The sequence below is a fragment of the Leptopilina boulardi genome, unplaced genomic scaffold (assembly GCF_019393585.1).
Source record: "Leptopilina boulardi isolate dan_hultmark-lab unplaced genomic scaffold, ZJU_Lbou_2.1 LbouV2_123, whole genome shotgun sequence".
NCBI classification, from domain to species: domain Eukaryota; kingdom Metazoa; phylum Arthropoda; class Insecta; order Hymenoptera; family Figitidae; genus Leptopilina; species Leptopilina boulardi.
In genome coordinates, this window is record NW_026137667.1 from 2,784,913 (window position 1) to 2,800,640 (window position 15,728).

Consider the following 15,728-nt stretch of genomic DNA (forward strand, 5'->3'; position numbering starts at 1 on the left):
GCGACCCACCAACGCAAGTCTCGCGTGGCTGCCCTCAAATTGCCCGAAATTATTGGCTTTTTGTTTTCCTCGTCATACCGCGTGCTTCTCGCCGCATATATTCCATGTCATTTTATCATTTCACATATATATATATATATAAAGTTCCGTTCCACTTCATTCCATAACTCCTGTGTCCTTTTCTGTATGTATATATATAATTATACTGATTTTTCTCGCTTTTGCGACTTCTTCCTCTAGAATGAAAAAAGTAGACTATATTTTTTTTTTAGATATTTTATCAAGAGAGAGATGTACGTGTCCCTATTGCGATCGTGATCGCGTCGTCCATTGTATCGAAGCCGGGTGGTATCGCAAGATGGCCGCGCTCAAGTTGACTATCTTTCTCTATATACCTCTTTCCCTTGTGGCATACTATATATCCGTTTCTTTTTAGCTTCGTGGAGATTGGATTATTCGCAATGCAGAAGCAACCTGCTGAGAGATGCGAAACGAAATCGACATACATGAGAAAAAGCCAAACACGTTCGAAGGTGGTCCCCGGCGACAATTAATAGCGCACGCGAAATCATTTTATGTTTTCATTTGGCGATCCGCAAACAAGTTCTTCGATGCTCATTATTTTGCTTATACATCCATTATCGACTCTTTTTCTTCTCGAATCAATTGGTCCATATATATTCTCGAATCTGGATCATTCTGAAACATTTTTCTATATATAATTTTTTTTATACCTTTTTTTTTTGTTCAGTCAAATAGCGATTATGGATTATTCTTCTTTAGCTGTCAGTCACATTTCAAAAAGAATCGACAAGTTAGTTATAGAATATACTCAGTTTATAATAAACACAGGTAGCAAATGTAGCAATCATCGCATTTTGCGTTCCAACTGGACAAGATAATAACTTGATACATTTCAAAGATGCATATAACGATTCAGCATCTTATAACGTGTCTATAGTTATTATTCTTTTTACGACAGATGTTCATATCGACGCGTGCATATATTCGCATGCAATGTCAGCGCTTTTATTATTATTATTTATATATATATATATCATCAAAGAATCCTGCTCGTCACGAATATTCCATTTACTTTGCGATTTTTTTTACTCGTCTTGTGACAATTAAGATCTTCTCTTATCCTTATTGCGCTCAATTATATTTAAAAGCATAATTTTTTTTATCAATTTTCCGCATTAATACACAAAAATATTAATTTCGTTTTGCCAAAAAAAAAAAAAATTATAATTGAAAAGTACTTTCAAAAAATAATTGAATCTTCAGAGAAGGTAATAATTTTGAAAAAACATAAATAATGATGCGATATATTTAATTATGCGAAATGTATTTGTATTTTCAAAATTATATATCCTGCAGATTTAATCGTATAATTAGAGTCGCGGATCTTTTTTATCATTTTTATAATTCAGGGTGGTCGCGTAAAAATTAATTTTCAAAATTCCCTAATTTTCTATTTTTTCTGTTTTTTAATTCCAGTTTACGTGATTTGTTTCGATAAACTGTCAGGACGTTTGTCAAAACATTTTGAAATGACATGCGGCCAAAAGTTTTTTAACCTTCGCTCATCGCGCTTTACAGTTCCTGGAAATTAGTGATGACGCGATTAATTTTCATTAGAAAAATGTGCTTCGTGACCCTTTACGCATACCGTATCAACTTTTTTTTTTCTATATAACTTCTCTTCTTATCCGGATCTCTTTATATATCGCTGTTTTATTTTTTTGGTCCTGCCTTTTGAATTTCGGTATACATATATGAGAAAGAGGGAGAAAAGATATCGAGGACGCGGCCGACCGCCTCTACGAGGAAAGGGTCCTTTGGCGGTGTCACTGTCGTAGCGCCGGCGCCTATGTTTTTGCTCCTGACTTTCTAAATGTACCTAGAAATCCTCATGACATATCTGAAGTACGCGTCACTGATCATAAGGCACATCCCCTAGTTGCAAAAAAAGGATAAATGTATAAGAAACCAAACAAAAAATATGAATATTTCTTTTCTTTCCTATATTATCATGATCAATACTTTATTTTTTCATTGATTATGAAGAAAATAGTTTTTTCTTATCAAAAAGAATAAAATGTATTTTGAAAATTAATTAAATAAAATTTCAAAGAAAAGTATATGTTTTGAAAAAGAAATTATAATATCTCAATATTCTAATAACAAATTTGCACTAATTCTAACAGGATTCGTGTTCGTGTGGTTCCATCATCCGCACTTGCAAGTTATAAAGAAACACCCACGCAACTTAAAAGTTATATTCTACCAGTAAGGCGTATCAAAACGAAGAAGTCGAGTTTACAGACAAGCATTTGTGGTTTCATGACCCTCGTTTAAATCTACGCACCGAGTACCAATAACATTGCTACTTTGTGTTTCTTTATGCAAAAGCAAACTTTATTTTCATTTAGTCCAACAAATATTCAAATTTCAAATTTAATCAATTTTTAAAAATAATTTTCAATTTTCTTTTAATGATAATTCAATGGAGATTCAAAATTTAAATGGCACAATTTTTATTTCACTGCAGTGAAATAGAAAATTTTTTTTTTTAAATTCGGTCATAGTATCGGGAAAATTTAATTAATACAATTTAATCGATACAATATATTTTTTATTTATATTCTTTTTCATAACTAGGGGATGTATTATCACGGCCCACCCACCAGCTACAAAATAAGTAACTTTTGGAAAGAAAGAAAAGGAAAAAAAAAATTGAAACCACTTAAGAGATGGTCGGAGAGAATCATAAAACAACTTTTTAACGAGGTCAGAATAGACCGGAAGTATCCGTCGCTAGGAACCTGTCATTAAATCGAAACGACGAAGGAGCTATAATACCAGGTTTTGTGTAAGCACGAGATGAAAATCGTCCCTTGGATGTCAGAAGTCATTAGAAATTCTGCCCTTATAACGCGAGAGAAATCGTTTTTTTTTTTTTTTCATTACACGTTTTCAATATAAGTCACATGAAAATTGCACCTTTCCGGTGAATGTTGACAACGTTACACGTCAGTAACGTTTTTGAAAAAAAAAACAACCCACATCGAGAAAAACGGGAAAGATATTAATTATAAACCTGACATATATATATAATATGTATCATATAATGAGTTACGGAAAAATGACAGTCACGGTGCGTCAAGTTTCATATATACACTTAATGAGTAAATAAATACACGCCAATTTTTCACAAACAAAATAACTTCCCCTCTCTCTATATGGTTAAATAATTAATGAATTTTTAATTTTAACCAAGCGAATCGGTAGAAACAAGAGGAAAACGTTAATTTAGTCCGGAAAAATTTAGTCGGACGTCGACGACATTTCAAGATATTAATGTTTCGTGTATGGTTTCCGTTCTGCTTGTTTGTTACGCACGTTTACCTATGTCTAAAGTCAATTACCTCGGCGCGACCATGGTATTTTAGTGCCATAACAGATTGTGAGGGAGAAAAACTGTTTTTAAAATCAATGACGTCCTTCATTGAGAAACGCTGGCTTATTATCCATATAGTTAATATTAAACGGAATTAATAATAAGCATGTCTCGAGGGCCTTAGCGCCAGACGCGTCTAATCGCTCTTCTATATAAACTTTAAACATAAATCACACATACTTAAACGAGATATTCGAAATTTTTTACTTTTATTTCTCACTATGTCATTATAATCCTATCACCATTTTTAACCATTATATATATATATTTTTGTTCTCTAAATTAAACATTGTTCAACTAATTATTGTATTTTTCTTTATAAAAAAAAAAAAACTCCAATTTAATTTATATTTAAATTTATTTACAATTTTAATTTAAATCAAGAGGAAAAAACTAATTTGAATTTGTTAAATTTTATTAATATAAATACAAATAATATGAATAAATCATCAAAAATTATAAATTCAGAGAAACAAAAAATATATATTTCTCAATATTCACAAACATGATAAATTAAAAAGTTCTTTTTTAAAATTATTGTCGTTGGAAATGTTTAAAAAAAAAAAAATTATTTTTCATTAAAGCTCTATACTTCAATAAGAGAAAAACGATGAGGATGAGAATTTAAAATAACCAATATATGCTTTTAAAAGCTTTTTATAATTCACTGATTAATTCAATTTACGATAATTGGCATTGCCAGGAGACAAAAATTAAATCAAAAATATATCCTTTAATTAGGGAAAAAGACATTTGAAACAAATATGATTGAATTTTTTTTTTTTTTTATATAAACAAAAATTTCATTATGGTAATAATTAGGTTAAATTGAAATTGTTTTACATAGATATTCAAACAAAAATTCTAATTTTTTTTAAAGAATTTTAACTTTTGCCATTTTTGCAGTGAACGTTTCAATTTACTGTTTTTTTTTTTTATTAAATTATTTTAATTATTATTTAATAATTTAAAAAAGTGGAAAATTTTTTTTAATATTTTCTATAATTTGGCCAAATTATAGGAAATATATCCGGATCATTACCGAGACACAAGAATGGCGTAATGGTTTTTATTGAAAACAAGCTGGCATAATATATGTTTTATAACAAACCATCTGCTTAAAAAGAAAACATTATGTCGTTGCGTGATATAATAACAACAATAATGACACTAGACAATTGCGTCTTTTTTTTCCTGATATATATATATATGTATAAAAAGAGCAATATGGCTTTTTGCGGTTTTACAGACGCGAGCTGACTGCGTCGGGCCTACGGCCTAAATTCGACAGTTTCACCAAAAAAGTTCCTTTGCAAAACCAACGCCAACAAACACGATTATATACATTCATATATATATATATATACACAAATATAAACCTATATGCCATTTTCACTCGTCGCGCACAGACGTGACCGCATTATGTGTCAGCGATGACCGTTTCAAGGGGGCCGAGAATGAAACAATTTCACGGGATTCGCGTGCAAACCGAATCGGAACACATGACGCGATGTAGAATCAAAATTGGAAGAAAAATATAATAATCCAAACACACGAGAGACCAAAACCGGAAGGATATTGCGGTGCAAATTGACCGGATCCTGACTCGAAAAAGGATTTTTTTTGTCCCTTTTTTTTTTTTTTTGACGGTGTGAACTGTATTTTTGTGTTCGAGAGGGTCAATTCACGCATTGACTTCCGTCAAATATTATTGACAAGACAGGAAAAAAATCATTGCAAACGGATATTCGAAATTTGGTATATATAACGTTGTTATTTAAATCACAGAAATTTTTTTTTTTTTTTTAACCAAAAAACGGAACTCACGAACATTGGAAATATGTTTCCTTCCTTATGGCGCATATGATTCTTTTTTTTTCTGAAGACATAAAAGATTCGAATAAATTTTAGAAATTTGTTTTTTTGCATCGAAACATTGTTTATATATAAATTTATTAAAAAGGAAAGAAAAACATTTCTCAAGTCGTTAAATTTTATCGACTCAGTCTCAATTAGGTTGCATCTTTCAAATGTTATATCCTTCCGATTTGCTTTTCGTCCCTCCGACATGAAGGATGAAAAAACAAAAATTGAAGGTCGTGACAAAAAAGTTGGATCTCGAAGGAGGTTTAGTACATGTACGTTAAACGTACATGTAAAGGCCAGCGACCCGTGAAACTCTCGTAAATTGTCGATTCATTAGCTACCGGAGAAAAAACTGTTCCTTGCTCGCTTTTTTTCCACCCTTCGGCTTGGAATATTGAATTAAACTGGCCGTATCGTGAGCGAGGCGTTGTGTGTGGCCATCGGTAATTTCAACGCGCATTTTCTGCCGATTATATTGTCGTTTGTAGAAAAAAAAAGAGAAGAAAAAAATTCACACACGAAAAACAAATCCTCCACGAATTATATACATGAGAAATAATTGTCAACTATGATTTTTGTTTTTAGAATGTGAAAATACAATCAGAATCACTCAAAGAATTTACCTCCTGTTTTTGAGAATAATATATCTTTTAGAGATATATTTAGAGAATATTATAACAAATTCTATGTGCAAAAAGCAAATGCAACCTGAACTGAATTTGGAAAAAAAAACTCTAAGTAAGAAAATGTCATTTAAACAGGAAAATGAACAAGAATATAATATACTTGTCGCACTAAACATATATACTTCGAGCTTTCGTATATAACTGAAAGCTAATTTGGGAACAGCGAAACTCTTAGTATAATCATTGCAGGAAGATATTAATTAACAACTGAAAATGATTTTAATTAATGTCGTTATACTTGGAATCGTAGAAGACTCTGTTAGAAATCCTGCTTTAAAAGATAGAGAGAGAGAGAGAGGGGGCGTGCGAATTCAAAGGCTGCTTCAACAATACGATCGAAACATATTGTTTGGTATCCGGGTTATTCTGATTTAAATTTCAGGCTTTTCATTTAAAAGTATGACAGCGATATATATTTCAGAAACAGGAAAATTTATAAACCTGGGGTCACTTCACTCCTATATAATCGCTGTCCATTAAATTTTATTCTTCAAAAATATGTTCAATTCTATTAAATATAAGAATTCAAAAATTGAAAAGTAAAAATTCAAACAAATAAAATTTTTTTTTCAAAATAAATATTGTTAAAAGAAAATTAATATTTTCCTCCTATAAAGAACTATAATAATTCACAAAAATTAAAATTTTTAATTTTTATTCATTTGAAAAAAATATAATTAAAAGCAAATAATGAAGATAAGGAGTTAGAGAATAAAAAATGGTAATAAAAAAACAATTCGTGTTATAGGACTTGCACGACTTATTTGGAACACGAAAGCAAAAAGTTTCCCTAGATCGTTTCTCTTTGCGTTAAGTATAACATGTTCATTTATCAAAAGAATTGCGAAGTATATAAAGCGAAAAATGAAGAAGAGAGAACAAGAGGAATAAAATTAACTTTCAATGTCTCTATTTCTCAAAATTCTCCTTTTTCGACTCCTTTTGCCTTATTCCGAAATGCGTGCGAACACTTTTAAAAGTGAATTCGCATCATGCAACAAAATATATATTCTCACCAACTTCTTTTTTTTTGTTTCCTATATACAAAGTAAATTCTCTTTTCCACGAAAACAACACAAAGATATACCGCAAAATCGTCGGTTATGAACGAAAATTTGCGGAAGTAGGAGGTAAAATTATTAATAGTTGAGTATATTTTTTTCGAAATGAATACAAAGTTGATAATACAATATATACAGAAGATAATTTCTGAAAGAAAAAGATGAATTTGAATCAATTTTGAATTGGGGAGGAATCGTTAAAAAAAAACTGATAAAATAGATTAAAATGAAATTAAATGAAAATATGTTTTTCTTTCAGATTGAATATCCTTATACCCCCAAGTGAACAGTTGTTTTCGAAACGTAATAATGAAAATACGAACCCCCGCACATATCAAAGCAACCCACCCGCACTTCTCGTCAATTGACGGCAGGACATTTTTGGGAATAATATGTATCGGTCTTTCAATGAAACTGTGAATTGTCGAATGAGAGGGCCTATGGGCTTCCAGGGAGCTTTAAAACGAAAAGGTAATGACTTGTGACCGGAGATCATTTCGAGAGGTCATTGTTGACCAACACTGTCACGCATCGAAGGGGAATGACGTTCGAGTTTAGGGGTTCTTGATTTATATGCTAGTTCAGCCTGATTGCTTTTCATACTATATAACCATCGCAGGAGCATTCAGATTCAGATGACACGAGACTTTTAAATAAATAAAATTTTTTCCAATAAAAGATTTTGTCTCACGTACAAAATGACGATTTTTCTAAATCGATCTTACAAACAATAAAACATCATTGTATTTAATTTGTCAATTGATTTGTATGTATAAAATAAAAAAATTTTGTACTATAAATTTAATTAAATATTAAATTCTTTTTTGAAATTAAGCCCTAAAGAATATAATTTACATATAAAGGAACGAAGAATGTATATATATATAATAAACGCGTAAAGTCATACTTTTTACTGAGTTACAGGCACTCGAGTTTATAGCCAGGTGCATCCGTGTTACATTAATTCTCGCTTTATTAAGTTTTATTATGGTACATTTATGTTACACTGTTATATACGTTTAAAACCACCAGCCAAAAGACATGGTAAATATTTCGCCAAAGCAAACTGAAAGCCAGAAGGAGTTTCCGGTACTCGAGATGAATTAAAAATTTACAAGTGAAACTGTTGAGCCAAGTTAATTACTGGGAAATATTTAAACTTTACTTTAACTACGAGTTAACTTCCTGGTGCACGATACGCGATTAACGTATTAACGCTCTCTGGTGAAAAAAAAAAAAAAACGAAAACAATTTAATTACTAAAAAATTATAGTTTTACACCTCTTGTTTTTTTCAAAAAAAATTTAAACGAAAGTAAAATAATATGAGAAAATTGATCTCAGTGATAAAAGAACGTTTTTATTTTACGATTTCTTTTTCGAAAAAAAAGAACAGTCAATTGAGCAAAATTCTCAAGTGCTTGCAACTTTATATTTGAACGTAATGGCTTCAAAGAACCGAATTCTTTAAAGGCGTCGTCGCGACGACATTGCCACCGTTTCCAAGTTTGACAGGTCCCACTTAAAAGTTTTAGTACGTCGATTCGAATAACAAGTAGGTAGATGTTCGAAAACTTTCTAGACGCCTCGATTCTTCTATACAGAGCGTTTTCTACATGTATATATATTACTTCGAGTTGTTCCAACGAGTGCCACGGAGATGGATAGATGTGTATATATATATTGTACAATATCGTCCAATTCTCGACAAAAGGTTACAACTTCATAAAGCTACTTCGCGAGAACACGACTTTTAAAGTTTCTGCCACTTTCATCGTGTTAGAGGAAAAAGAGAAACCTATTAATTTTATATAAGTCACGTATGAAACAGTTTAACTATCCTCTCTGTTGCTGGATTCAATTTTAAGAAAACTTTCTTTAAACTTTATCAAAGTATTAAAACTTTCGTTTTTTTAGTCTCTCTTTTTTTTTAAAGTTTGAAAACAATAAATGGTTCAGAAAAAAATTGATATGATTTTTTATTTGAATTGAAATATAATTTGTTTAATTCGACAAAATTCATGTTTTATTGTTGTAAGATGCAATTTACATTGTCAAAAATAGATTAAATTGTGTGCCTGATAAAGAAAACTTTATTTCTCATGCAAAAGACAAAAAACTGTTTTGAATCTTTTGAATAAAAAATAAACTTTATCAGACAAAATTTAATTTTTTTTCTTTAAATTTTTGATTGAAATTGTAGCTTGAAAATTTATCTCTTTTTGTTTTTTTTTGTATAATAAAATTATACACAAAAGAAATAATTTTCAAAACAATTGTAATTAAGGAAATTGTGTACATTTTAAGTAAAAAATCATAATATTTAGCAAAAAATAGTAAAAATACGTAATCAAATATAAAATCTTACTTGGAAAATTTTTTTCCTACGTAGAGAACAGGTCCACAGCTCCAATGTGTCCAATAGCTCATTTCAATTATCTTGATAAAAGCAGGGTGTACATTTTTTCTCCTTTCCTTTTCTTTTTCCTACAAAAAAATACTTGTGTATATTTTGCATAACATAACATATACAAAGTTATAAAATTTTTTTTAAAAAACTGATCATTGATTAATAAAAGAAATTAATTAAACATTAAAAAATCAAAATTATGTGAAATGTGAATTTATATTTAATATGAAAAAAATAAAGGAATATATAAACGAGAGAATGAAATATTGTATGATTTAAGTATAATGTGTCTAATATTGTCTGATTTAAGCATAGTTTGTCTTTACATGAAATACTTTACCTACTTTTTATACTCGAAAGCGACTGACTTTCAAGCAGTAATTTTTAAAAATTATCTGCGCTGTAAAATATCTGATTAATCATTAATTTTACATAGTATATATTGTCTTTTTTAATTTGCAATTCTAATCAAAATAAAAATTCGATAAAGAAACTTTACATATTATAGTGAATGTAAATTTCGTTTAAATGTATAATTTTTAAAAAGAAGCAAAGATTAAAATTAATAGAGAAAAATAGAAAATATAAATTGAAACACAGAAAAGAGAAAATGGGATTAGACACAAATTAAAAGGAAAATTCATTGACGGACACAAGAGAAGAAGAATATCAGACAAGATGATGAGACATTGACGTTAAGACGAAAGATTTGGTCGAATAAGAGACAGAGAATGGTCATAGATCTTTAGGAATCGCGATTGCTCCGCGATTCGCATATATGCCAATGGGGCTGCTTACATTATGTTAGTGGTGGTCGAGGTGGAGAAGCTGGACACGAGTATAAACAAGAGACGGGCCACCCAGATAGCCTTCTCTCTTTTCAGCCGGAATTCGGCCCAGGGCTCGCTCGCTCAAGAAGTCGCGCTGCGCCCAGGCACAACGTATATGAATCATCTAAAACAATGGAATGCAGACTAAGATGGCGCCTCCGTCTATATCGAAGTCCCTGACAGTCTGTCCATCCATACGCCAGAATATTAATCCTTTCTTTTGTTTTATATAAAAACAGAGGTTCTCATTGATCTTAATGTGTATATATGTATATATAGCTCATACACTAATCAACTCTCAGAAAATGTTCCTAAAAAAAAAGACTATTATTCATACCATGTATGGAAAAAAGATTATTCTAGATTTTATGATGAAACATTTTTTTTAAAAATTTCCATCAAAATTCCATTGAAAAGAAAAACCAAAAAGAAATTTTTTTAAAATGCTCAAACATTCACCTGAATAACAAAAAAATTTATTTTTGTTTCAAATATTTAATATAAATATTTTTTATTAAATTTGATTATTTTAATATTAAATTTTGTATTCATTAAATGTTCCACCTCTGTTCATAATGAATTTGTTTCGATTGTTAAATATTTTTAATGAATATAACAATAAGTTTTTCTTTCTTTTGTTAATATTTAAATAAAAATCATAAACTATTTTATCAATGCTTTTGTTTTTTATTCTCCAAATGAATTAATTTAATTATTAAAAATAATTAAATTATTTGTATGAAAATTAAAATAAAGAAAATTGCATTATTTTGAGGTTATATCTGACAATAAATATTGCAAATAAAATATAAAAACTGTTCCCATAGTAAAAATATATCAATAATCGTGTAAATATGAATTATAAAATGATAATAAATTTAGATTTCTCAAGTCGATCAGAAAAAATATAGAATACAAAAGAAGGTACATAGGAAAAAGCGTAATAAAAATTTACCTTGAATGACCTTGAACCTGCTTGCCATGAACTTTTATTTCCTAACCTTCTTTATAAATTTCAATTAATATATTAAAAAAATAGCATAAAATATCTAGAAAATACTAAAATATATTATTGAAAATAATCATGAATAAAAAGAAATGAAAAATTTCTTACCAAAAACGTGACGTGTTGGGAGTGACGCTATCAGAGAAATCAGTTTTCTTGTCTTCCTGCCAACAATTTTGTACCTGATTCGAATATTTATATATTAGATAAAGCCTCTTGATCAATATTCACTTTTTTATATTAAATAACTGATTTTTTTACTATAAAACAAATAAAATTAATAATTCCTTGAGTACGAACTTTTCGTTGGCAGCAAAAAAATTCAATATGGCGGACCAAAAAATTATTTTATCAACGGATAAATTGATATTTGAAAAAACCGGAAATGAACTTGGTCGACACTAGCGACATCACTGCATGTCAGTCAATCTACTCTAGTCAAATTAACAACAATTTTTATTAATTGAATTATTTGTTATTTAATTACATTAAAATTAAATTATCCTTTAATAAATTCGAATTAAATCAACATTGAATCTGTTTATTTTATATTAATGTTTAATTATTTAATTAATTAGATTTTTATTATTATTTAATTAGGTAGATTTTTATTTTTTCAATTAACCGGAAATTAGCATTTGTCATTGGCGACATCTCTGGGCGTTTTAGGTAAACATTCTTGCAAACGGCCGCACTCTAACCTTATTTTTCCGTGTGATAGCTGTAATGATGTTTCTTCAACCGGCAGTGTCAGTATAATTTAAAAACACTGAAGATATTTGATAATTTCTATAAATTTTGTAATAAAAATCAGCAATTTAAAACAAATTCATGCAAAAATTTCTTTACCAAGAAAAAATATATGGAGATAGACAAATAAATGAAAATATCCAATGTTTACATCGTTTTTATTCAGATATATAAAGTTGATGCTACAAAGAAATTTCGCCTAAAGAGGAAGAATATTATTTATTAGGTAAGATGAATTATTATTTGATTATATTTATTCTATTTATTATAAATTTTCTCATTTTTTTTGTTACACGAAATTATAAACTTAAACATAACCTTGTCGTGCGGACAATATGTTATTAACAATGTTTTTCAACCTTTTTGCATTTATATTTAAATATTTAATACTAGAAAAAAATTTGTTTTTTAATTTGTTTAAGTTTTTAATTGAAATAATTTTGATACAAATTTAAAAAATATAACAAATTTATTTATTGTTGTTTACACCTTATGCAAATTCAATTCCCATTCTGACGATTAAAATTACAAACTTAATTGTAAAATATCTAAATTTTTTTTAGTCCATTTCAATAAATTAAGTTTTCTTTATTACTATAATTGGACAATGTTTGAAAATTAAAATTTCTAATATAGATTCTATTTTTAGAAAGTTATGGCTAATTTTAGAAAGTGTGAGTAAAAAAATTGAAACTGTTAATTATAATTATTATTCTCTAGTAAATAAAATAATTTATATATTTTTAATATCAATAATTCTTTTAAATCTTTTTGTATTTTTTTTTTTATAAAATAGAAAACTATAAATCTTATTCAACATAATGTGCACCTGCCGTTCAAGTTAGAAAGTCTTGGAATCAGGAAATTATCTCATTATCAATTTTTTTGCTTGCTATATATATATACATTTCAAGTGCAATGACACATGTTATTTTGCAATAATTGTTCTTCACTTGTGTGAGAAATTTTCTCATATAGTGCACGTCCTCTAGAAATTTATGATCTAGAATTTTCCCGTTATAGGATATTTATTTAACAAAAAAGGAAATTCAGGATTATTGCTCATATGTTTCAAGATGATTATAGGTTCCAATGGTGACACATTGAAGATAAGTAAGAGATAATGTGGAACATCGAAGAGTATACAAGAGAGTATAAGAACGACAGAGGTCAAACAATTTAGCCTCGTGGCACGTAGCAGAGAGGCCCGAGATACTCATCACGTTCTTCTTGCTTCTTCGTCGTCGCGCTCTAAAAAAAAAAAAAGAATCTCCTGAAACCCATTTGAAAAAGGAATGAAAACTTTTTTTTTCACGTAGTAATTCTACTTGCAGACATATTACCGGTCTGGTAACGTAATATTCATCTCGAGTCCCGAGGTTACCTGGGCCATCAGCGCGACTATGGAGATGAATGAAAACTAGACCCGGTTGTCGTCAAGTGGCAGACGCAAAGAACTGAATGGGGAAACTTGGTGTAATCAGCGATCAAACTCGAGGCACAAACTTACGAGGTAAAATCCAAAACATCACGCAAAGTGAGGGAATCTTTCATGGTCAAGCTGCTGTTGAACTACGTGCAACCAAATAAAGTCAGCTCCATCTCGTCTTCTTCTTCTTCTTTGAGAAAAATTGCGAAATCATTTTGCGCGATCATCATTGTAAATTCTTCTAGAGAATATTATCTGATCTTTGGATCGAATCAATCTTGTTTTAAGTTTTACAATTCTGATTGCCTTTTATTATTTTAAATTTATAAAAATTTTGATTTTTTTCAATAATAATTTGAATTCTTTGTTTTTTCAGATGAATCTGAAAAATATATTTTGAATTGCGTTTTCTATTTTGGCTTCAATAGAAACAATTGACGTTGAGCCTCCGGCAGTTTTTTTTTCTGAACGAAAATCACGTCAGGCTCAATTTTTAGGGTTGACAATTCTACCTTGTGTGGTACTGTTCTGACAATTTCAACGTATGAAAAAAAGTTCGCGCAACCCTTGTTGCAGGAAGTTGCGTGGGTGTTGAGAGGTTCATCAAAGAGAACTGGTTAATGCACTCGAGACACAACCCCTTTTTTTTTTGCAAAAAAACATGGCCGACAAGCGGAATGGCCCGCGTCGCACCGCCTTTGAAACGATAACCTTTCATCAAAACCGATATCAAATTTATTATATTTAGACAAATTTACTCTTTTTTTCGAATTGGAATAATTTTTGTTTGCATCTTATTGCATCTGAAAGGATGATTAAGAGAGATTTCTTTTTACAGAAGACTCTATAATCTGCATGCGGAGGGAAATCAGCATCCAAAGAGGTGTGTTTTAGTGATGTTTGTGTTAGAGTTACCACGAGTTGCTCCGTAGGGTCGTTATGGTCATTCGAGAGGAAGTATTACCAATTAGTCACAAGCGACCCTCTCTCTCTCTCTTTCTGTCTCTCTCTTGTACCTCTTACCGCAAATACACGCGGATCGTAGTCGTCTCACGTACTATGAGCGTTGGTCAGTTACTGCGGTAGGTAGAACAAAATTCGAAACGTACAGACAACGATGAACCCTGGGACGATCTCTTGCAATCAAGCCGCGTAGGCTGGCCAGTTTGTTCTAATCAGTGCTGACCGCAAGAGCTAACTCAATCAGCTAACGAACCCAGTTTCACTGTTAACTGACCAATCCCTGCGTCAACCATCGCAGCTCAAATTTTCTCTCTTTCTCTCTATACTCCAAAATCCTTACTCTGTACATATATAACTGATTTTTGTTTTCACATTGTTTCATCGATTCATTTAGGCAAAAAAAAAAAATCCGCTGATCTAGATGACTTTTTATTATATTCTGAGATTTAATCATGTCCCATCGATCTTTATAATCGAATATATTCGTTCCGTCTGGATAAAGCTTATTTCCAGAAAAAAAAATATTTGAAAATATTCGTTTAGTTTTTATTATGTTATTTTTTGCATTTGTCATTTAGGTGATTTATTTTGTATAATTTATGAAGTTTCAATTTTTTCTAAATTAGTTTATATTTTCAATATTAAAAACTATATTTTATAATAAAAATATTGATCGAAAAAAATTGAATATAATAATTTTCTTTTTAGGTGGAGATATAATTTTCATTCTTCTACTTCAAGGAAATATAGTTTATCAATGTTGAAAATATTTAAAGAATCATCGTTAATTATATAAGAGCTATGAAATATACGTGAAAGCAATAAAATTCCCTTTGGACTGATTGGAATTCTTCTTGAGGATATAGAATGGAACTTTACCGCCTGTAAGAAATATTGATCCTTTTTCAATTTTTTCGCAAATCAATTTTGAAATCAAATTATATTTTAAAATAATTTCGAAATATTTTTAACTTTTAAGAATCAATTTTTTTATCTAGTGTTCCATGAATAGTATCATTAGAACAATGATTTGTTTGAATGACAAATATATATGCGCCTCTTTGAATGTTTTAGTGGTTTACGAGATTCGCGATTCCTTTGAGTGTTAATTCTTCATCATTATTCGCATATGTGATGCAAAAAAAAAAAACTTATTTGACAGAAACGAGGACTAAATCCAAATTTGAGAATGGTCAGGTGAATATAAGTGCGATGGATATGCCCATGAGACGCGCGGTACCTTTCATGTTGGATCATACTTCTAT

General features: G+C 29.7%; 1 long non-coding RNA gene across 1 annotated transcript; it reads right to left on the reverse strand.

Annotated features, from left to right (window-relative positions):
- Window positions 1-9,439: 9,439 nt before the first annotated feature.
- On the reverse strand, window positions 9,440-11,644 carry LOC127290111 (uncharacterized). Its single transcript, XR_007844256.1, has 4 exons — window positions 11,430-11,644; window positions 11,271-11,319; window positions 10,284-10,626; window positions 9,440-9,562 (listed from the first exon to the last, which is right to left on the reverse strand). It is a non-coding gene; the product is annotated as an uncharacterized LOC127290111 (long non-coding RNA).
- Window positions 11,645-15,728: the final 4,084 nt, after the last annotated feature.